The sequence below is a fragment of the Cervus elaphus genome, chromosome X (assembly GCF_910594005.1).
Source record: "Cervus elaphus chromosome X, mCerEla1.1, whole genome shotgun sequence".
In the NCBI taxonomy this organism is placed as follows: Eukaryota; Metazoa; Chordata; class Mammalia; order Artiodactyla; family Cervidae; genus Cervus; species Cervus elaphus.
The window spans coordinates 59,631,167-59,654,676 of NC_057848.1; the positions used below are offsets into that span (position 1 = coordinate 59,631,167).

The 23,510-nt window shown below is 43.0% G+C and overlaps 1 protein-coding gene across 2 annotated transcripts in view; it reads left to right on the forward strand.

Annotated features, from left to right (window-relative positions):
* Nucleotides 1–4,952: 4,952 nt before the first annotated feature.
* The window catches only part of VGLL1 (vestigial like family member 1), a 39,245-nt gene continuing 20,687 nt past the window's right edge, over nt 4,953–23,510 (forward strand). The window contains exons 1-3 of one of the 2 annotated variants that reach the window (XM_043897197.1): nt 4,953–5,237; nt 6,075–6,199; nt 18,665–19,238. The gene's annotated coding sequence lies outside the window, so the exon portion shown is untranslated. Of the gene's footprint in view, nt 5,238–6,074; nt 6,200–16,154; nt 19,239–23,510 lie in introns of those variants that run through there. The other variant, XM_043897196.1, reaches the window with a different exon arrangement.

A 23,510-nucleotide genomic window follows, 5' to 3' on the forward strand; every position in this document is an offset into this window, starting at 1 on the left:
AGAATGCTTTCTTTTCTGTACACAATGGAACACATAACTACAACATACTTTAGCTCTAAGACTGTTAGGAGGCCATTTTCATTCTAACTTCTTTCCCCTGCTCATTAATTTGGTTTATATCAAATACTCATACTCTTTCACATAAACATCCTGGAAGCAAAATTCACCAACAGCTGCAAAATGGTGAATAATTTATGAGGTGATACTGGTGAGCAGACATTAAGAGTCATGAAGCACCCACCTGTTTTCCAAGTAATCAGGTTTTAACAGTCCTGAAAATGGAATTTATTGTTAAGCAGCAGTACATCCTGTTATTAAAAGAAAATTAAAATGTAAGGGTGGGTGATAAGCACAGCAATGCTCAACAATTCCCTGACAATTTCTAAGGAGTAGTGCTTCTTAAAACTGTATATATAAGTATCATAATGTATTCAACTCTGAGTGCACAAACCAAAAGTTGCTTCAGGAGTGCCTTTGAAAGGCTTGAACACCATGCCCTCTGAGTCTACAAGTACTTTACATAGGAACAAACTTGAAAATTCATGTTAGAAGGTAAGAATATTACTGATCTTGCCAATATCAATGAAATCACTGAAATCATTACTACTTTTTTCCTAAAGAGACCTAACAGCAAAACTGGAGTAATTTGTTCCAAGGATCTCTTCTTTCTCAAGTAACTGGGCTTTTTCTCAAGCCATAAGTGCCCAAATCTGGCCAATTTGGAAGCCACCACCTTCTTCCTTTGTAGAATGGAATCTGTTTTCCTGATGTAAATTATTTGGAGACGCTGAGGCTTGGAGAGAAGGTGGCAGTTGGCTAATCTGAATACACCTTTCTCAAATAATGTCCAGAAGTGCTGCTCGAAGTCCTCTGGCGGCCTAGTGGTGAGGATTTGGTGCTGTCGCTGCTGTGGCCTGGGTTGGGGAACTGAGATCCCATAAGACATGAGCTGTAGCCAGAAACGAAAAGTGCTGTTAACTACTTTGAACAGTGCCATGGCTTGAACAACAGCGGAAGGCTTATACATGTGCCCTTTGTGGATCTTTGTCAGTATTCTTAAACATTACTTTTTCCTTGTTGGGCCTCAGATTTGCACACTGCATGCCTGTTTTTAGACACTTGTGTACATTTTAATTTTTATTTGGAGCCAAGAGGATACTGGTGCTAGATATATTACACTCAAATAACGTCAGCACATTGGCTGCTGTTAGTTATCCGTGGCATATCTGTGCTGTTACCAGTGATGCACCAGTGGTCCTAGGCTAGATAAAGAAAGCTCAGACAGTTTTTAATTTAATTAAAAATGAAAAATAATAAAAAAGTTTAGCAACACAAAGGTGGCTTTTCTGCTGCCAGCATTCTACTTTTTGCACCCTCTGTAACATTTCTATTAAAATAGCAATGATAATGTCAGAAGAGTAAAGCTCTAAGAAAACATTTTTTGATTTGCCATTTCCTGCTCTTTTATAGAAATGGCTTTAGTAATAATAATGATACACCTGCAACATCTTATTTTTTTCCTGCAGCATCTTAATGTAAAATTTTGTAGGGACTTCTGTGAATAAAACATTTTTTGATTTGCCATTTCCTGATTTTTTTTTATAGAAATGGCTTTAATAATAATCAGGATACACCTGCAACATCTTTTTTTTTTCCTGCAACATCTTAATGTAAAATTTTGTAGGGACTTCTGTGGCAGCCCAATGGCTAAGGCTTTGAGCTCGCAATACTGGGGTTCCAGTTTCAATCCCTGGTCAGGGAGCTAGATCCCACACACTGCAGTTAGAGTTCAAGTACCACAACTAAGACCCGGCACAGCCAAAGAAATATTATTTTAAAATTTGAGGGACTTGCCTGTGCCGTGTTGGTGGGACAGTGGTGAGCATAGGTGCCTTCCTGGTGCTTCACTGACTGGAGGTCCACCTGCCAGTGCAGGGAATATGGGTTTGATCCCGGGTCTAGGAGGATCCCACATGCCTCAGTGATTAAACCAAAGTGCTCTTATTGCTGAGCATACCCACTGAAAACCTGTGCTCCATTCACAACAAGAGAAGCCACTGAAATGAGAAGGCCACACACCGCAACTAGAGAGTAGCCCCACTGGCTGCAAGTAAAGAAAGTCCACGCATAGAAACAAAGACACCGTTCAGTCAAAAATAAATTCTAAAATATTTCTTTATACTCAACTATATGTCTAAAGCTTGAAATATATATTGAGCTCTTTTTAAATGATTTTAAAACTATATATTTTTTTTTACAAAAAAATTTTTTTTTGTTTGGCCATGGCATACCATGTGGCTTATGGGATCTTAGTTCCCCAACCAGGGATTGAACTTGGGTCAACAGTGAAAGCATGGACTCCTAAGCACTGGATCGCCAGGGAACTCACAAAACTATCTTTTAAATAAATAAGATGGGAGAGGGTGGGATGAATTGGGAGCGTAACACTGACATATACATATTGGCACCTGTAAAATAGATAGCTAGTGGAAAGCTGCTATATAGCACAGGGAACTGAGCTCAATGCTCTGTGATGACCTAGAGAGGTGGGTTGGGGGTGGGGTGTGAGGGACGTTTAAGAGAGAGAAAATATATATACGTGGAACATTCACTTTGTTGTACAGCTGAAACTAACACAATATTGTAAAACAATTATACTCCAATAAAATAAGCTTTGGTTTTCAGGAGATTCTTAAGAAATTATATAGATTAGAGTAATAAAAATGTGTATATCATTTTAATGCTTTTTACTAGGGATATATTGTTTACCATATTAAGATACAAGTAGTTTAGACTATTGGTCTGGTGTATTTACACTCACTGTAGCATCTATTTCATTTGATTCAGTCCATTAATAAGTATAGATTGGGCCAATGTGTATCTATTAATATACTAGATGAAGTGGGACAGAAGGGGCAATGAGAATAAAGGCAGCAGTAGGCATGAACCCTCCTCAATAGGCAGCTGTAATCTATGTTGAGATAAGACAGTAAAAAAAAATGTGACAGTCAGGACTTCCCTGGTGGCCCAGTGGTTAAGACTCAGCTCCAAATGCAGGGGACACAGGTTTGATCTCTGGTTGAGGGGACTAAGATCCCACATGCCGTGCGGTGTGGAGGAGAAAAGCAAATATGGCAGTGATCCATCAGTACCATTTCTAGAGCCTTGCACAGTTGTTTAGTCACTTAAGTGATGTCTGACTCTTTTGCTCCTCTGTCCATGGGATTTTCCAGGCAAGAATACTGGAGTGGGTTGTCATTTCCTTCTCCAGGGGATCTTCTGACCCAGGGATCAAACCCACATCTCCTGCACTGGCAGGTGGATTCTTTTACTGCTGAGACACTAGGGAAGCCCATGGTAGCACAGTGCCTTGCCCTTAATAAGGGCTCAAATAAATATTTGTTGAATGAATGAATTTATTCTATGGATACACTTGCACACTCTCATTGATTCATTTGAAGAGGTTTGTTGGCTTTACCACTACCTCATCATCATTCTTGGTGATTTTCAATATCAAATTATCCTGTTCTCCCCCTGGTCCTCCCACCTCAGCAGCCCAACTCTCCAAATTCCACATCTAGGAATCATCTTTGCTTTCTCTCTCCACCTCCCACATCCAAGCCATGTTGGCTCTAACTCCAAATATACCCAACATTTGAACACTTCATCCCATGTCTATTTCCACCACATTTACTGCCCACAGTGCCCTGATGGGTCTCTATTAAAGTGCTCCAGTCACAAAATAAAATAAAATGCTCCAGTAACACTTAGAATAAAGTTCAAACTGCTTACTGTGGCCTGCAAACAAAGCTCTGAGTGATCTTATCCTCTCCAGATTCATCGCATTCACACTGCCATCACCTTGGGTTCTTATTCCTATCCCAGGACCTCTGCACATGCCTCAGCCTGGGATGTTCTCTCCCCAGCCAATTTGGGTCTCATCCTTCAGGCTATCTAAGTATTGTTGTTCAGTCCCTCAGTCACGTCTGACTCTTTGTGACCCTGTGGACTGCAGCACATCAGGCTTCCCTGCCCTTCACTGTCTCCTGGAGTTTGCTCAGACTTATGTCCATTGAGTCAATGATGCCATCCAACCATCTCATCCTCTGTTGCCTCCTTCTCCTTTTGCCATTGATCTTTCGCAGCATCAGGGTCTTTCCCAGTGAGTTTGCCCTTCCCATCAGGTATCACCTGCTTAGAAATCCTGACCCTCTGTAACCCACCCTCCTGTCTCCCTTGATACTATTGTTGCTGAACCCCTTTCATAGCAACAGATTATTTTATTTGTTTATTTGCCTTCCCTATCCCCCTCCTCCCATCTACCACCCCCCCCCAAAACCCAGCTGCCTACACACTCAGTAACAGCCACAGCTTTCTCCCACATAATAGACAATCAAATATTCTTTCAGGGCTGGGAATCATAATCAAGAATGTTGTGTTCTGTGAGAATCTCCACATTTTTAGAAAAATGTGAAGAACTTCAAGTAGGGCAACAGTTATCTGTAATGTAACACCAGTGAGATAAGATTTTGAAAACACAAGGTTCATGGTTAGAGTTAATCTCTATTGGGGAACATGAAAAATTTCATTATTACAGTTTTATCACATTGTTTTTCTTCATCTTCATACAAAACTGGATTTGAATTATAGCAAAAGGCCTTGCTAAGATAGGTTAAGCATTCTGACCTCTCACTGGGGAGCTTATGGAATCCTCATTTCTGGAAATCTTACTGGGTATAAAGTGTCTTTTGCAAATGAACAGTGGAATATTTTCATTGTAAAATCCCTTTCATCTCATTCTCTGACTTCCTGACACTCTTCTTCCCTGTCATTTTATTCTCTCTACCAGCCCTGCAGACAGCTGGAAACTTTACCAAAATGTTGTTCTTTACAGACTAGGTCTCTTCCAATCTGACTACGCCCATCATCACTAAACAGGAGAAGTAGCTCCATCTTTAATGAAAATGAAGAAACAAGAGCCAGATTCAAATGCAAAGGCCAGTATCACTGCAAGAAAGCAGGGGTTTGGGCAAGTTGGTGGGAAGACTCTATTTCATTTCCATATATACCAATATCTCTGTTAAAAACTCACTGCCTTAATACCAAGATACTGAGCTTCATTTCCACTTCAGTGTTGAAATCGCCCGGAATGATGACAGGGACAATAGTGAAGTCAAGGAACCTCTTCAAATGAATGAGTAGGAGAGTTCAAGGATATCCATGGAATACAAGAACAGGTCTGTAAAGCTTAGAACTTTTTATGTCTGAGTCCCAGGTCTGTAAAGCTTAGAACTTTTTATGTCTGAGTCCCAGGTAATCAGGAGTTTTCTTATACAACTTTCAAAAGTACTAGTTAATCTCTTCATTCAGTAGATAGAGACTATGGCCCAAGAATTGTTTTAGGTCTGAGAATACAGGAGCAAACAAGGGGAATCTGGAGGGTCGATAGACAATGCATATATTTTTAAAAGATGAATTCAGATGGTAGATACTGGGAGCAAGTAAAACCAAGATGATGTGCTAGAGTTGATTTGGTGGGGAGAAAATTCTTTAGTGTGGTAAAGAGGGAAGGTCACTGGAAAGATGACATCTAAGCCAGTACCTGAATGATAAGAAAGGGCCTGCCAGATGAAGAGTTGGAGAAGACAGTTCCAGGAAGAGGGAGTAACAAACAGAAAGACTCTAAGCGTGGTTTGAGAGCCAAGGAAAGGGAATGGGTTTTATTTGGAATATAATGGGAGGCCATTAGAGAGTTGATATTTTCTTTTACATTTTTTGGCCTTGGTTTTGATTTAGGTATAGTGAATTTACAATACTGCATTAGTTTCAGGTATAGAGCAAAGTGATTGGTTCTACATATATATGTATATTCTTTTCTCCTTTTCTATTATAGTTTATTACAAGATATTGAATATAGTTCCCTTGTACTATGTAGTAGGTCCTTGTTGGTTATCTATTTTATATACGATGTTGTACATCTGTTAATCCCATACTCCTAATTTATCCCCCCTCCCCCCACGCAGAGAGTTGATTTTTAAACAGAGCGTTGGTGCCACCTGATTTGTGTTTTAAAGGGATCTCCTCAGAGACCTCTACTGCATAGAGAATGAATTAGAAGGAAGAAAGAAGAAAGGAGCCTATTTCAGTAGTCCGGGGAAGCAAAGATGGTGGTTTGGACTGGGTCGTAGCTGTGGAAGAGGTGAGAAGTGATTGGATTCAGGACATGTTTTGGAGGTAGATCTAACGTGGGGGATGAAGATGGTAAGAAGTTTTGATTATATAAATACAGATGTTTCTATTAATGTTATAACAATGCTTCTGAAAAACTTCACATTCTGCAGAAAATGTGTGCTAAAAATAATAGGGCCGATACTTTGGCCACCAGATGGAAAGAGCTGACTCATTAGAAAAGACCCTGATGCTGGGAAAGATTGAAGGAAGGAGGAGAAGGGGACAACAGAGGATGAGATGGTTGGATGATATCACCAACTCAATGAACTTGAGATTGAGCAAACTCCAGGAGATGGTGAAGGACAGGGAGGTCCAGCGTGCTGCAGTCCATGGGTCACAGAATAGGATATGACTGAGCGACTGAACAATCAACAATGGGAAATGTAATGTTAGGGCAAACCACTCAAAACCCAAGGAACATGGTAACCAGAACATTAAAAAAGCAATACCAATTCTAATGGGCTTCCCTGGTGGCTAAGATGGTAAAGAATCTGCCTACAATGCGGGAGACTGGGGTTCGATCCCAGGGTCGGGAAGAGACTCTGGAGAAGGGAATAGCAATCCATTCCAATATTCTTGCCTAGAGAATTCCATGGACAGAGGAGCCTGGTGGGCTACAGTCCATGGGATTACAAACATTCGGACATGACTGAGTGACTAACACACAAAATTCCAATTATAGTAATAGTAGAGTTATGCCTTGATGGCATTTATGCTCTGTAGCCCAGCCAGTTAATCCTTCACAGTCTTAATCCCTGAGTCAGCTTCCTTCTACAAGACATGAGTTCTTGAGGGCATTCACTTCTAAAAAAGACTATCCTCAGGTTTCCAGGTGGCTCTAGTGGTAAAGAATCCGCCTGCAATGCAGGAGACAAAGGAGACCCGGGTTCAATCCCTGGGTCAGGAAGATCCCCTGGAGAAGGAAATGGCAATCCATTCCAGTATTCTTGCCTGGAGACTCCCATGGACAGAAGAGCCTGGCAGGCTACAGTCCATGGGGCCAGAAAGAGTCAGACATAATTAAGCACACAGACACACAGTGAAATTAAATAAAATGAATCAGAACATAGTCTTCTTTGCTGTGCGTGGACTTTCTCTAGTTGCAATGAGTGGGGGCTACTCTATTGCAGTGTGTAGGCTTCTCTTGTTGCAGAGCATTGGCTCTAGATGCACAAGCTTCAGGAGTTGCAGCTCGTGGGCTCAATAGTTGTGGCACAGAGGCTTAGTTGCTCCACAGCATGTAGGATCTTCCCAGACCAGGGTTCGAACCCATGTCTCCTGCACTGGCAGGCAGATTCCTATCCACTGTACCACCAGTGAAATCCAGGGCATAGCCTTTTTATTTGCCATTTTACCATGAGACAAATGCCTTTGCAGCATCTTCATCTGTATTCATTGCTTAGACAGATAGCTTACCACAGAAAAGACCACAGCCTCTATGGAGAGCTCTAAACCAGGCGCACTAGTACTCATAGAAAGTCTGTCTGTAGATTTCCTGCTTTTTGCTTAGGGTCTTTGTACATTGGCCAGGCCTTTGTAATAGTGAGGATGTTTGCCACAGATCACTTTAAAATGTTAACGCACTAGAAAAACGGTGTGTTAACCAGCACAGTTTCTGTTATCCCAACATCAGTCCCTTATTACTTATTAAGTAATTTCCAACACACAAAGACATGCTGTCAGAAACAGGCTATACAAAAGAAAGCTTTTGGAGCTTTTAAGCAAAGGAGTGATGTGATCTGATTCTGCTTCAGAAAGATCCTGCTGACTGCTGAGAGGACAAACAATGCCCCGAGAGGCTGTTGCACTGGTCCAGGTGAGAGGTGATGGTGGTTCCGATTAGGAGAATAGCAGTAAAGATGGTGAGAAATGATTGCATTCATTCTGGACATAATTCTCTGGGAGAGGTGATAGCATTTGCTGATAGAGTAGGGATTGAGGGCAAGAGAAGAATCAAGAATGACTTATCCAAAAGTGAAAAAGAAGTGAAGACCTTCTTAGACAAACAAAGATTGAAGAAATTGTGCTTTCACTTTGGGAAGATAATTTCACAGGCTATGGAATTCCAGGTTGGTAGAATTTTATTCTCAGCACTAAATATTTCACTCCACTTTCTTCTTGTTTGCATGGTTTCTGAGAAATCAGATATCATTCTTATCTTTGCACCTCTTGCAGGTAAGGTGTTTTTTTCCCTCTGGCTTCTTTCAGGAATTTTTCTTTATCTTAGATTTTCTGTCCTTTGAAACTAATACACCTGGATGTAGTTTTGTCGGCATTTATCCTGCTTGGTGTTGTCTCAGCTTTCTGGATGCGTAGGTTGGTGTCTGATATTAATTTGGGGACATCATCATTGTTTCAAATAATTCTTCAGTTCCTTTGTTTCTCCTGATATTCTCATTATGTGTGTATTATTATACTTTTTGTAGGTGTCCCACAGTCCTTGGATATTCTGCTGGTTTTTTTTCCCACTCTTTTTTTCCTGTTTTCTTTAGAGGTTTCTACTGAGATATCCTCAAGCTCAGAGGTTCTTTCCTTAGTTGTATTCAGTCTTTGGATAAGCCCACCAAAGGCATTCTTCATTTCTGTTACAGAACTTTTGATCTCTAGCATTTCTTTATGATTCTTTCTTAGAATTCTCATCTATCTGCTTACTGAGCCCATCTCTTCTGACACAATGTCTACTTTATCCATTAGAGCTCTTATCAACTTAGTCACAGTCACTTTAAATTCCTGGTTTGATAATTCCAACATCTGGTTCTGATGGTTGCTCTGTTTCTTCAAATTTGTTTTTTGATGTATTATTTATTATTATGTCAGTGTTTTACAGATGCCCTTTATCAAATTAAGGGAGTTCTTTTCCATTCTGAGTTTCCTGCAGTTATAAAAGCTTCAGAATGAATGTGTATGAAGATGTGTTGAAATCTATTAAATTTTTTTCTGTACTGAAAGGATCATTTAAAAACAAAACAAAATATGTGTTTGGTCTTTTAGTATGCCTTGGAATTTTTTCATGAAATTTAGATACGATGTATGAGATGAAAGGAACTCTGATGCACAGAACTTTAGTGATATGCAGATAAGGTGTTGGGGAAGGGAGGGCATTCTACAGTCCGAGGATTAGGTCTCAGACTTTTAGTGAACTTTTGCCTCTGGAATATGAACTCACAAGTGTTTCTCAGCTTTTTCTCCCTCCTTAGGTGGGATAGGAAGGCTAGAGGGGGCTAGAGTTGAGTATTTCCCTTCTCTCAGGTCAGTTAGGCTCCACTAAAAACCTTAGTAGGTTAGGCTCTGGTTAACTAGTCTCTCTTGTCTCTCTTGTTAAAAAAAAACCCAGAGTGCTCTGGTGTTTTTCAAAATGGTTCCTTTTCCCCTCCCCCTTTTGGAAGCACAAGGGAATTTTTCTCGAATATTTACTGTGAGAACCTGGTCGAATTCCTGGAGGTTAAACTCATAAAATGTGGACACTCACTGCTGACTAGGTCCCCTGGAGTATCTTATCTCTCAGACTTGTCTATACGGATCCTCCAGCAATTTGTTGATTACAGTTCAGGTTTTCCTGCCCCAGCACCACTTTCCTAAGTGGTTTCTGCTCCAGTAAATTGTGGTTCTCTGTATTCCCCTGTCAGTCTCTTCTATTTGGGGGCAGCAGTTTGCCCTGTGACCTCACTAGTCTTATGAATCTAAGAAGAGTTGTTGATTTTTAAGTTTGTAGCTTTTTACTTATTTTTAGGATGCAGTGGTGATTTTCAAATTTCTAACAGGTCAGACCAGAACTGGAAGTCTTTTTTTTTTTAATGAACATACACACACACACACACACACATAGTGTGTGTGACACTATGCAGATGGTATGCTGCAGAGAAATGGATGTGCAAGAGAGGAGGGGCTACTTACAGGTCGAAACACTTCAGTAGGATGTTTCAGTTGGAGAGATGCAAGCAAGTTACCTTTGGCTGGGCAATTCAACTGCTCAGTGCAAGTTATGGGGCAGGTAACACGTTTAGCCTTATGTTGTGACCAGCCGTTACCCACGTCTAACTCCGCTAGGCCAAAGCACAGTTGTACTTTTGCTCACTTGAGGGGCTGAACTAGCTCTTAAGTGGATTGTGTAGAACTGTCAGCTTAAAAGATGCCTGTAGAGCTTCCCTAGTGGCTCAACGGTAGAGAATCTGCCTGCCAATGCAGGAGACATGGGTTCAGTCCCTGGTCCGGGAAGATCCCACATACCTCAGAGCGACTAAGCCCATGCATCACAACTATTGAGCCTGTGCTCTAGAACCTCAGAGCTGCAACTCCTGAGACTAGGTGCCACAACTACTGAAGCCTACGTGCCCTACAGCCGATGCTCCACAACGAGAGAAGCCACTGCAGTGAGAATCCCATGCAGCACCACTAGAGAAGCCCCTATTTGCCACAAGCCCGCACAGCAGCGAAGACCCAGCACAGCCAAAAATAGATAAATCAAATTATTTTTTCAAAAAAGCTTCCTATTGAGCAGCAGTGGAGATCAGGCACAGCGGGGGTGAGCAGCCGTCCTGATCAACTCTGGTGCATGTGTGAACACACCCTAGGGACTCCCAGAAATATTTGGGGGGGGAGAAAGGAGCAGACCTGGAAAGGATCTGAGAGTCCCGCAGATGTGGGTAGCCAAGGGAGCTAGTGTCATTTGGGCAGTGACGTCAATGTGACTTCATTTGTACCCAGAGATTGATGAGGCTCTGGTCAAGTACCCCAGGTCAGTGCTTCTTAAACTTTAGTATGCAAAACCTGAAAAACTAGTTAAAACACTGGACCCCACCCCCAGAGAGTGTGATTCCCTAGGTCTGGGGTAGAGCCTGAGATTCTGCATTTCTAACAAGCTCCCAGGTGCTGCTGGTGCAGCCAGTCTTGATAGAAGGCTGGCCTGGAAGCAGTGGGGCCACAAATAAACCCTGATCCCGTCTCCAGGGTGGGGGAGGGGGCAGGAGTCAGGAAAAGCTTCATAAGGAAAGTATATGCGCTGCAAGGATGCGTTAAGTCAGGCACACCAAGAACAGGAGAGGAAGGGCACTTCTTCTGGTGGCGTCGGGAGAAACTAGGTCACGTGGTGATCAACATTGATTGTTAACACAGCTGTAATGAACACATCCACTGTGCTGCCAAGCATTGCAATGAAACACTGATTTTAGATAATGCAGTCTTCATGAGGTGTTAGCTTTACTAAATAAATATGGTAGGAAGCGATTTGAATAACAACCATTTCTGAACTGTGAATTTAGATTATGGGAAGCAGTTCACTTATTAAAGAGGAAAAGAGGGGTGACACAAATGTGTTTCATTTCCTACCATAAACTATAATAAATTTTTAAGAAATACTTTGGATAACTATCCACTGTCTCCCCTCCCCCACACCTGCAGAATACCATTGCTTATCTAATAGCTACAGGCTCTACCCATCTGATAAAAAGGGAATTTTTACTGTACCTCTCTATAGATTGACATTCTTTAGTTTGCTTTAGTTTTGTTTTGTTTTTAAATTAAGCAAAGACCAACAGTTATTATCAGTCTCTCTGGAGGTTTACACAGATGAACAGTGTTCACATTCAAACGATCACAGTTGACCTGTAGTTATCTTGTAATAAATCAGAGCATTGTGTGAAATGCCAGTTGAGTTTTAAATATCTTTTAGTATTTCTTTAAAATATATTTCATAAAGGAGGGATGCTGCATCATAAATCATGTACATATTTTAAATTTTGCCAAATTGCTCTCCAAAAATGTTGAGCTCATACCACCACTCACTACCGTGGTGTGTGAAAGTGTGCAGTTTCCCCATATTTTTGTTAATTACTACGTGTTGTTCATCTTTAAAATGTTTGCCAATCTGATAGTTGAAAGTGGGATCTCATTTTAATCTGTATTTCCCTAATAACTAGGGAAGTGAAACATCTGTTCTCTCTTGTTGGCTCTTGACGTTTCTTCCTCTTGTATTTGCTTCTTCATATCCTTTGTCAAGTTTTCTATTGACTTGCTTGGCTTTTCTCAAAGATTTGTAGTTCTTTTTCTATTCTAAATAGAAGCCATTTGTGATATGTGCTGCAAGAAGTTTGTCTCTGTCCTTGGTCTTGGAACTCTATGTTTGTTTTAGGTATGCAGGAGTTTTCTGTGTGTCAGTGGAAAAATCTTTCCCTTTATACCTCCTGAGCTTTGTGGCATGCTTGAAAGACCTCCCCCATCTCAAACGATACTTACTGTAATATATCCCCTATATACGTTTCCACACATTCTTTTTGTAGTTTGTTTAATTTTTATGTTTCTATCTTTAACTCTTCCAGTATTTACTTTTCATAAGACATAAGAAACAACTGGAGCACAAGGAATTCAGAGCTCAGTTTTCAACATATGATGTTTGAAGTGCATATTAGAGGAGACGTCTGGGCTAGGGATGTAAATTTGTGTCAGTTCAGTTCAGTTCAGTCGCTTAGTCATGTCCGACTCTTTGCGACCCCATGGACTACAGCATGCCAGGCTTCCCTGTCCATCACCAATTGCCGGAGCTTGCTCAAACTCATGTCCATTGAGTCAGTGATGCCATCCAACTGTCTCATCCTCTCTCGTCCCCTTCTCCTCCTGCCTTCAATCTTTCCCAGCATCAGGGTCTTTTCCAGTCAGCTCTTCGCATGAGGTGGCCGAAGTATTGGCGTTTCAGCTTCAGCATCAGTCCTTCCAATGAATATTCAGGACTGATTTCCTTTAGGATGGACTGGTTTGATCTCCTTGTAGTCCAAGGGACTCTCAAGAGTCTTCTCCAACACCACAGTTCAAAAGCATTGATTCCTCAGTGCCCAGCTTTCTTTATAGTCTAACTCTCACATCCATACATGACTATTGGAAAAACCATAGCTTTGACTAGACGGACCTTTGTTGGCAAAGTAATGTAATGTCATTGTTACATAGAAGATATTTATGACTCTGGAGGTGGGATTATCAAACAAGAGATTATAGAATCAAAGGAGAGAGCCCAAAACTAAGCAATCCCTGAGGCAACCCAAAGTTTAGAAGTTGAACAAAGGAGATTGGAAAAAAAGAGGCAGTGAAGTCAGAGGAAAACAAGAAAGAGTGGTGCCATGGAAACCCAGAGGAGGATGTTTGAAGAATGCAAGTGATCAACCCTGCTAAACACCTGTAAGAGATCAAGCAGGACAAGGACGGAGAGATGTCTCTGAATTTAGTGATGTTGAGATGATTGGTGGCCTCAACAAGAGCGGATATGTTGGAGTGGTAAGAATGGACACCCCCCTGGACTGAGTTTAGGAGGGAAAGGAAAGGTAAGAAGTAGAGATAGTGACTAATCATGGACCACAAGTCTAAGAAATGTTGCTTCAAAGAACAAAAGAATGGAAATGGAGATGGGTGAGGTGTTAAAAATGGGAGATACATGGGCATATCTGAATAATGATGGAAATGATCCAATAGAGATCAAGAAACTCAAGTGGGAGAGAAAGGGGATAACTGAACTTTAAGATATGCCTCTAAGTTAATTTGTTTCCACATGAATAACCCGTTGTCTTGATACCATCCACTGATTCATCCATTTGTTCCCTGCTGATTTGGAACCTTAAAAAATATGAAATACTCCTTTGTATTCCATAGTCTGTCCTACTGTTCTTCCATGATTTGGCTTCCATGCCACTAAGACCATTTTCAAGTTATGCCCATTGTGATGGACCTGTTTTATCTCAGCTGTTGTTCTTAGCAGACTAATTTTGTTCTGGCAATGCAGTATTCTCTTGGACGTCTCTCAGGATGTAAGGTAGAATTTTTAAAACATTTTCCACATGAACTATCCCCTCAGAAGTCAATTGTTTTCTTGTTCATTCTAGTGTTTCTCCACTGTGCTGTTGGTTTTCCTGAAACGTCTACTGACAGGCCATTCATGTGAAGGACTGAGATGGCTACATTTTGGTAAATTGATCTGTAGTCTTCTGCAGTTGTGAATCACTCTTCACCGGACACGTTTTCTCTCAGATGTGACAGAGCTGTGCGGGTGAACAGTTAGGATGTGCCAACAGGAGGATTCCTGTTTATGAGGCATGGATGGGGAACAGGTGGCAATCAGAGGTGGGGAAAGTGTCTTAATGGATGTATCAGGGTTTAGAGGATTTAACTGCTATTCCAACATGTCCTTTGTTCTCCATCGCCTTATGGTGGTCTACAAATTACCTGGACAATCCCCACTGATCTCTCCAACCACGGAGTCAATGCTGGGCTCCCTTTATATGCACAAGAAGGGCTTTATTTAGAAAGCTGCTCTCACTGGCCATGGCCAGGGCTAAACACTACAGCAAGACACTGTGCACAGAGTTGGAGAATGGCCCAGCCACTTTGGCAGACCTTTACCTATCTTCTCTACTTTCTGTTTCATGACTCACTCTAGCTCCTAAGCCCTGCGAATTCTGAGCTTTTCAGGGGTTCTATTTGGAAGATTCATAATCATTTCTCCAGTATCCTTCTTCCATTCCTGTGTAAGCAGGATGTGGGTTCCAGAGTATAATTTCCAGAAATTTCCTATTGTTTCTGAAAGGTCAGATAACAGTGATTTAGTGTACAGTCCTATAGAATCGGACTGCCTGGCTCCAACAAGCTCTTAACCTCTCTGTGGCTCTGTTTACTCGTTTTGAAATTGCATAATAATAGTGCCAACCTTGCAGAATTATTTAAGTGGTTTAATGCACATGAATTGTTTCATGCAGTAGCTGGCCCCCTGGAAGCACTGAATGTATGTGTGTGTGTGCTGTGCTCAGTCGTGTCTCTTTGTGACCCCATGGACTGTCACCTGCCAGGTTCCTCTGTCCATCGGATTTCCTAGGGAAAAATACTGGAGTGGGTTGTCAGTTCCTTCTCCAAGGGATCTTCCTGACCCCCATCGTTTGTGTCTCCTGCCTTGGCAGGTGGATTCTTTACCACTGTGCTATTTGAATTTCACATTCTCTTGATTTACTTAGAGTAAGTATAGTTGTAAGAAATCCTAGAGATCTTCTAATAGAGCACTCTCCTTTTAAAAATGAGACAAGTGCTCGGGCCTGGTGCACTGGGAAAACCCAGAAGGATCGGATAGAGAGGGAGGTAGGAGAGGGGATCAGGATGGGGAATACATGTAAATCCATGGCTGATTCATGTCAATGTATGACAAAAACCACTACAATATTGTAAAGTAATTAGCCTCCAACTAATAAAAATAAATGAAAAAAAAACCAACAACAACAAAAAAAAACTAAATAAATAAATAAATAAATAAAAATGGGCAAAGAAATGAGAAAGAACTTCTCCAAGGCTATAAGTCTATTTAGGGGAAGAACTTATACAAAAGTCAAGATCTCTTACATCTTAGTCCAATTCCTCTCTTACTGAAAATAACTAGATAAATACTTAACCATAGGTACCAAAGTTATAAACTATGTATGTCTGGGACCATTCTTTGTCCCTTTTCTCCTCTGAAAACAGAACAGTCCTTCCTTGTATTTAAAGCCCATCTTTCCACCTGGACTTTGATCCCATTCTCTCCTCCTGCTTTCTCTAATATTTTCTTATTAACAATACCTTCTTTTTGTGGTATATTCAATCTCTTTCTCTGAACTGGATCCTTTCCACTGGTCTTTGATCATGTTGAAATCTATCCCAAGTCATTCAAGCCCTGATGCTCCCACTCCTGGATTCTGCTTTATCTTTCCACTCTCTTTCACCTCCAAACTCCTGCAAACTCCTCTTCACATTGTGGGTACTTTCTTCTTCTCCCATCCCACTGGAGCCTGCCTCTGGCCTTATCACTCCAGCAAGCATCTCTCACTAAAATCACTTATGACTTCCAAGTTACTAAACCCAATTTTCAGGCATCAGATTCTCCCACATCTCAGCAGCTGGGACCCAGGTGATGGGTTCCACCATCTTGAAACATGGTCCTCTTTGGGCTGTAGGGTCCTGACACTCCTGTGATGTTTATCCTCTCTCCTTTGCCATTCTTTCTCTGTAATGTATGTTCGTTCGTCACTTCCACCTGACTGGTAAAGGTTGCAGTTACATGAACAGGTCTTGCTTCTTTTATTTTCCCTTAATTTTTTAGAGTGCTTTAGTTCTTTTCTATGTTTGAGTCTCTACTCTTCCTGGGTGAGTTAGAGTCCAAGGCTTTAATGACGGTTTATATAACATTAGCTTCCATGTTTCTATCTCCAACTCAGACCTATCTGCCTATGGACTACTGTCATCCTTTCTTAGACAGCTCAAAAATTCCTCAAAATCAACATGTTCAAACAGAAATCTTTGATTTCCTCTCCTAAAGAAGACACACTAGCAATATTTCATAGCTCTGAAAGGCACACTAATCAATGAAGTTATGCACCCTCCAAACCTAGGAGTTATCATCTTTGAGACCCCCTCATTCCCTATATCCAATCCAGTATCAAATTTGTTTTCTAAATACATCTTGAATCCATCCACTTCTCTCTGCTTTCACCTCAGCTCCCAGATGCAGCTACCAGCCTCTCTACCCTAGACCACAAAGTGATCTCTTCACGGCCACGTGCTCCCTCCATTCTTTCTTGATATTGCAGTCGGACCAAGGTTTTCAAAATGCATGTCTGGGGACATCCCTGGCAGTCTAGTGGTTAGGACTCTGCACTTTCACTATCGGGGGTGTGGGTTTGATTCACTTCTGACTCCCTCCCCTTCCCCATTCTCGACACACATCTCCATAAAACCATTTAATAGCTTCTTCTTCTTCTTAGGAAGGAGACAGTGTTCTTCCATAGGGCTCGCAAAGACCTGCTGCCTCTGGCTCCTGCTTACTTTTCCAGCTCACCTTGCAAGGCACTCCCTGCCACTGTCTCCCTACCTTTTTCCCTGTGACTCATATGTGCCAGGCCCCTCCCACCACAGGGCTGCTGAACATACTGTTTCCTCCGCTTGGACCAGTCACCTCTCCCCTCTTTGCGTGGTTAACTCCTTCTCAGCCTCTGGGATCACAGCTTGAGCATTATTTGCACAGGGAAGACGACTTGGCCTTCACTGATGAATTCAGGCATCCTTATCACAGCCTCGCCTGGCACCAGATACTGATTCATTACCGTTGCGGTCGTCTATTTATTTGTGTGAATACCTGAATAATTTCTCTCTCCCCTCACTACTCACTCATTCACTCAGCAAATATATACTGAAATCCTAGTAATACATATACCAGGCATGATTTTAGAAGGGGCGACCAACTATAAACAAAGAGCTCTGCAATATGACATCCAGAGGTGAAAAGTACCCTGAAGAAATAGGAAGTGGGAGAAGAGGACAGAGAGTATGAGAGGCTGCTGGCTTGGATAGGATGGTGAGGGAAGGCTTCTCGGAGGCAGTGATGGAGCCCAGGTTTCATTGAAGAGGAGGGAAAGTCAGGAGGTGGTCTGGGGGATAAGCATCCCAGGTCAAGGACCAGTCAGCAGTGAGTGGGGCTGGAGTGGAGCAAGGTTTGGGCAAGGTCAGAAAAAAACAACCACTAGAAGCTTTTCAACAAGGAGTGACAGTGTTTAATGCACATCCTCAAATGATCACTGTGGCTGTCGTGGGGCGAAGAATGAAGAATTAGAAGGGCGAAAGGTGGAAGTACTGAGTTCTGAAGCTGTGGTCCTGCAGAGAAATGATGGGGGTTTTCAGGAGAGTGAGCAGGGCCGAGGTGGTGACAAAGGATGGAGGTGACCAAGAAAAGGATGGGATTGGAATGTGTTTTGATGCTCTATGTGTCAAGATTTGTTGATGGTTTCCTCCAACCTCTCCAACGGGTTTCCTTCTCACTTACAGGAAGAGTCCACAGCCTAAGCATGGCCGAGGAGGCTTTCTGTGCCATGGCCCCATCTCTCCTCTCCCCTCCTCTCTGGCCATGCTGGCCTCCTCACCCTTCTGTGAACAGGTTGGGTGTGATCCCACCTTTTGTGTTAGATGTTCCCCCAGATATCAGGCAAGCAGGTATTGACATGCTTCCCCCGCCCCGACCCGGGGTTCTGATCAAATGTCACCTCATCAGAACATTTTTTCATGAACATCCTAGATAAATGAGACACTTTCTATTCCCTGGCTGATTAATTTCTCTTTATAGTACTTACTGACACCTGACAAGTCCATATACTATAGGCAAATATAAAACATGTTACGTATTTATTATTCCCCGAAGGCAGGGATTTGGTCTGTTTTGTTCACTATGGAACAAAACTCCCGGAATGGTGCCTGGCATATAGTAAATGTTTAATAAATATCTGTTAAATTAATATGGTTGAAACAGAGAATGGGAGAAGCAAAGAACGGCTCCCAGGCTTTGGGGTCTGAATGATGGTGCTATTGAAGATTTTTCAGAATGTGGATTGGGCCTCCTTTGCTATGAGCCTGAAGCTGGAGTCCTGAACTGCTTCATCTATTGCAGGCTTGGAGAAGTCCTCAATCCCTCTGGGCCCATGGAAGCCTGAGAAAGTCCAGAATCCTAGAGGGCTGGGCTCCCTTTCTCTTCCCACAGGAAAAGAGGAAGAAACTAGTGACCAGTCAAACTTTCTCTCCGTTCCGGAGACTGAAAGTCCCATCAGTTGGATTCCAGCCCCAGCACTGATGCTGAAGACGCTACTACTCTGTGTTTGGTTTCCAGGCAAACAACTGGCTGCCCACTTTAAGAGACAATATCACTAAGCGCTTTTTTTTTAATGCAAAAAGAAAGAAATAAAAAAAGAACTACCTATTTTCCTCATTCCTGCAGGTGCCCAACCCGATTGACTTGTTGGAGTACATTTTCTGCATTCTTAATAGATAGCTAGCAGGAAATGCTTCGTATAGGCTCAGCTAGAGGGGTAGAAAGTTAGTGAGGGGAGGGCACAAGATCGCCAGGCCCTGCTCGGACCAGAGCTGAGCTGCTCTAAAGCAGGCCAGGCAGCGCCGGCCAGCAAAACACACCTTCGCCCGGCCATAGCGTCTTGCTGTGTCTCCGCCGCCGATGGTCGAGAATTAAGGTGAGAGAAGGTGGGAACTCTGGGGGAGGCAGGAGGGATGGGAATTCAACTGAGAAGGAACTGGGGCTGGGGGGAGGTGGTGGTGGTAGGGGGCATCACATGCTTTGCTTAAGGAGATGCCTTCCGGTGCCTTTGGGGCTTTGTTCCAAGTGATCACTGTGACAACTCAACCTCTCAGACTCCCCATCCCAACCCCAGGGGTGCTGGGTACCATTTCCCAGAAGGGTGGTAAGCGTGTGCAGGTAGGCATCCTGGTAGAATGGAGGCCAGACTGTTGCTCTTGCATTCCTCTTGGCCCAAAATATTTGGGCCGAAGACCAGGCAGTATTTCGATGCCTACTTGGTGTCTTAAATTTCTGAGCACTGGGGAATATTGTAATTACACTATTTGAACTGCACAGCTGGCAAAGCTTGGCCAAGGCCAAGGGTTTTGTCTGCAAGAAACTTTCGCTACAAAGCCAGGTGCCAATACAGCAGCATCTTGGCTAGGAAAGTCCTACCCTCGGTTCCAGCTTTGCGGCACCTCATTCTAAGCCAGACCCACCCCACCAATTCACTTCCCCAGGAAAGAGAGCCTTCAAGGAGGGTTCGTGTGGGGATGAAACCGCTCAAGTCACTCCAGAGGTTCAGTGAGATGCGATTGTGTAAAGGATTAAACCGGGTAACAACTGAGAGATTTGAATAGCCCTTGAATACAGACCCTCATCCCCTGAGGTCTGAGTACAGCCGGGGAACTGCTCATGAGCTGTGATCCAGAGATGTACTCCAGGGCTTTCCTTTAGAGTATGTGTCCATATGTTTGGCAAGGAAAAGAGGGGCATGCATAGGACTTGAGATTTGTTCAGGATCTGCAGTTGTGTGAGGTCTGAGCTCCCCAGGTGAGGGGGACCGAGACAGCCTTCTCTGATCTGCTCTATTTCTATGGAACTAGCCTGTGGTCTTTGCACAGGGAGGTTAGGAGCGTGCTTCACGGCATTGATGTCTCAGGGGTCCGGCCAGCTGCTTCTCATGGCTTCAGGGAGACTTAGCAAAGAGAGGTGGCAGGCTGGGTCATACCTGAGCTAGAGCACCGGCCACTGGCAAGAGGGTAAGAGGGCAAGACCCACAAAGGTGCTAAGCTGCCCTTGCCGGTGATGGCTTCCAGGAGACGCCCATGAGAATGTGCGGACAGACCTTCTGCCGGTCTGACTGGGAGCCAGAGGACTGGATCAGGATGAGAGTCCCATGGAGGGGAAGGGACTGTTTGCCCCGACAGGTAGAAAGGGATGGTGAGAAAAGGCCAGACACCGAAGTCAGGGAGACTTGGGTTCAAACCTCAGCTCTGCCACCACCTAGCTGCATGGCCTGGGCCCTTGATTTCCTCTTTCTCTAAGCCCAGATTTGCTCATCTTTTAAATGGAGATAATAGCTAGTCTGAGGGTTGTAAAGTTTGGAGAAAATATATTTGGAGCTTCTGGGACAGAATAGGTCTTCTGTGAACTGCAGCTTTAGCAAAAAGGTCGCGTCCATGCTTATCATTACTTGGTCATTCATAATACCATCGCTTTATTATTCATTTGATTTGCTATTTTTTGGAAATATATTTGATAGATGACATTGTGTAGATTTAACATGCACAACATGTTAATGTGATAAATTTATATATTGTCATACAATTACCATCGTGGCGGCCATAATTAACGCCTCTTATCATGATGCATCATTACCCTTTCTTTTTATTGGTTCAAATAATTAAATGCTAGTCTTTTAGCAAGTTTGATGATTAGAATGCCGTATTGTCTAGATTCACTGCACTGTGTGGTAGATTTCTAGGGCTTGTTCACTGCTTGTTGCACATTTATTCCCTTAAACAGCATTGGTTCTGTCCCCCCAGCCCTGGGAACAACCATTTTATTCTGTAGTTTGGCTCTTGAAAATTCCACAGATAAGTGAGATTATACTTTGGCTTATGTCATAACGTGCTCAAGGATTACACCTTTGCTTTATTGCTCAAAGTCCCAAGTATCTGAAGATATCATGTGCTTTCTCACTGAGGAATAATTTGCCTTCAGTGAAACTTGCAGATCTGAGCTGCACAATTTGATGAGTTTTGACACGTCTGCATCCATATGTAACCCTCACCCTCTTCAGGATGTAAGACATTTCCAGCACCCCTGTGAGTCCACTCTCACCCTTTTCCAAGCTCTACCTCAAGGCAACTGCTGTCCTGATTTTTATCACCATAGATTATTTGTGCCTGTTTCATGTAAGTGGAGTCATACAATATGCAGTCTTTCGTGTCTGGCTTTTGTCACTCAGGTTAATGTTTTTGTGATTCATCTATGCTGTTGGGTGGATGTAGTTTGTGCCTCTTTATGGCTGAAGAACATTCCATTGTATGAAAATGTCACAGTTCGTTTATTTGTTCTCCTGGTGATGGACATTTGGGCTGTTTTCACTTTTATAAACAAAGCCACTACGAACACTCATGTAGAAGTCTTTGTGCACACATCTGTTTTCGTTTCTCTTGGTTATATGTGGCCTAGAAGTGGGATTGCTGGGTCTTATGGTAAGCGTACGTTTAACTTTAGAAGACACCGCTGGATGGTTTTTCAAAGTGGTGGTTCCTATGTTTTTTGAAATAAGAATACAGTGGATTCATTTTTTTTTTAGGGTGGTGCCTGGTGATGTTTAACATGTCTATCACCCAGGGGGAAACAGATTGACATGCTGAATCAAAGGCTTCTAGAGACAACAGAATCCAGCTGTGACTGGGGCTAAGATTCTGAAAGGAGAACTTTTAAATAAGGGTCCTCTGCTTACTCCCAGATTCCCTCCTAATGGTCCCATGATAATCGACTGACACTTCTGGCAGAAAAATAAAATAGGCTGCAGAATTCCTATACCCCAACCTCTTCATTTTACCCTAGAGGAATCTGAAGGCCAGAGAGGCCCAGTTATTTCCCCAAAGGCACACACCCAGTCAAGGGCAAGACCAGGTCCTCTGAGCCCTAATTGGTGTGATTTCCTTGCATTGTGCCTTCTCTGCACGAAATGGCATTTCATCACTCAGCCATTGTTTACTGAGTGTTAGGTGCTAGAGATAAAGAAATGAATAAGAAATGGCCCCCATCCTCCTGGATCTCAGAGACTAGACCAGGAGATGGGCTATTCAACTCTAGTCATTTGCATTATATGCATCAGAATGACTAGATTCAAAATTTCTTTAGCCAGAACTCTGGGCAAGTTGGATTGGATGGCCAGAGGTGACGAAGCCCCCAGACCTTTTATTTCCCTGGTAAAGGGAGGCCACGGCCTCTCTGCGGTGCCGTCTGCATGCCTGGTCCCTGCCTGGGTGCAAAAAAGGACAGCCTCTGCCCTCAAGGAGCTCACAGGTAGGACCCATTGAGGCCAAGTTGAAGGCAATTCAGCAAATGATTGTTGGATCATTTGCTCAATATTGAGCTAGGTGGCAGGCACTGCTCTGGGCGCACAGGAAGCCTGGTGAACAGAGTGCTCTTTCCCAACAGAGTATCGGTGTGAAAAATGTTAGCTGCATTGGGTGGCGAGTGTATTCATCTGGGGATTCCCTGGTGGCCTAGTAATTAGGACTCTGGGCTTTCACTGCCGTGGTCCGGGTTCAGTCCCTCATTGGGGAACTGAGGTCCTGCAAGCCACGCGGTGCAGCCGAAAGAGAAATAAAACAGAATATGGACCTGGATTTAAAGCTCTGACATTTTCTAAGTGATTCTGGGCAGAGTATGTCTGTCTGGAGGCCTTAGGACTGGTTGATTGTAATTGCTAATTCTAAGATGGGGTGGGGGTGGGTGTAGGACCCCATCCCGCATGAATCACCATGTCAGGGAGAGCAGGAGAATTTGGTGGGTTTGGTGCTCCTGCACGGAAGTGGGCAAGGTAGAAATCAAGGCTTGCTAGGGCAACAAATTGTCAGTATCCACTGATTGCTTAGTCAAGGTCTACTGGAGTACTTGTGCATTTGTTCAGGGGAATCTAGTGGGAGGCAGGCACTTCCCCAGCTGGCAAATTACTGCAGTCTTTGGCTTCAGTGTCCTTTTTCTTTCCTTTTTTTTCATTTGCTGATGCTCTTCTAATCACGTTCCCAGACACTCTTTCACATTTATAAGAGAGGACCCCTTCAGCACTTTATCTTATTTCCTAAAGACTGCTCAGCAACTGCGCAGCTCCTGGGAATCCCAGTGAGAGAACCTGAACCTTAGGCGCAAATTGTCCTCAAGGAAGCCACTTATGCCAACTTAGCCAAACCGCTTGGAA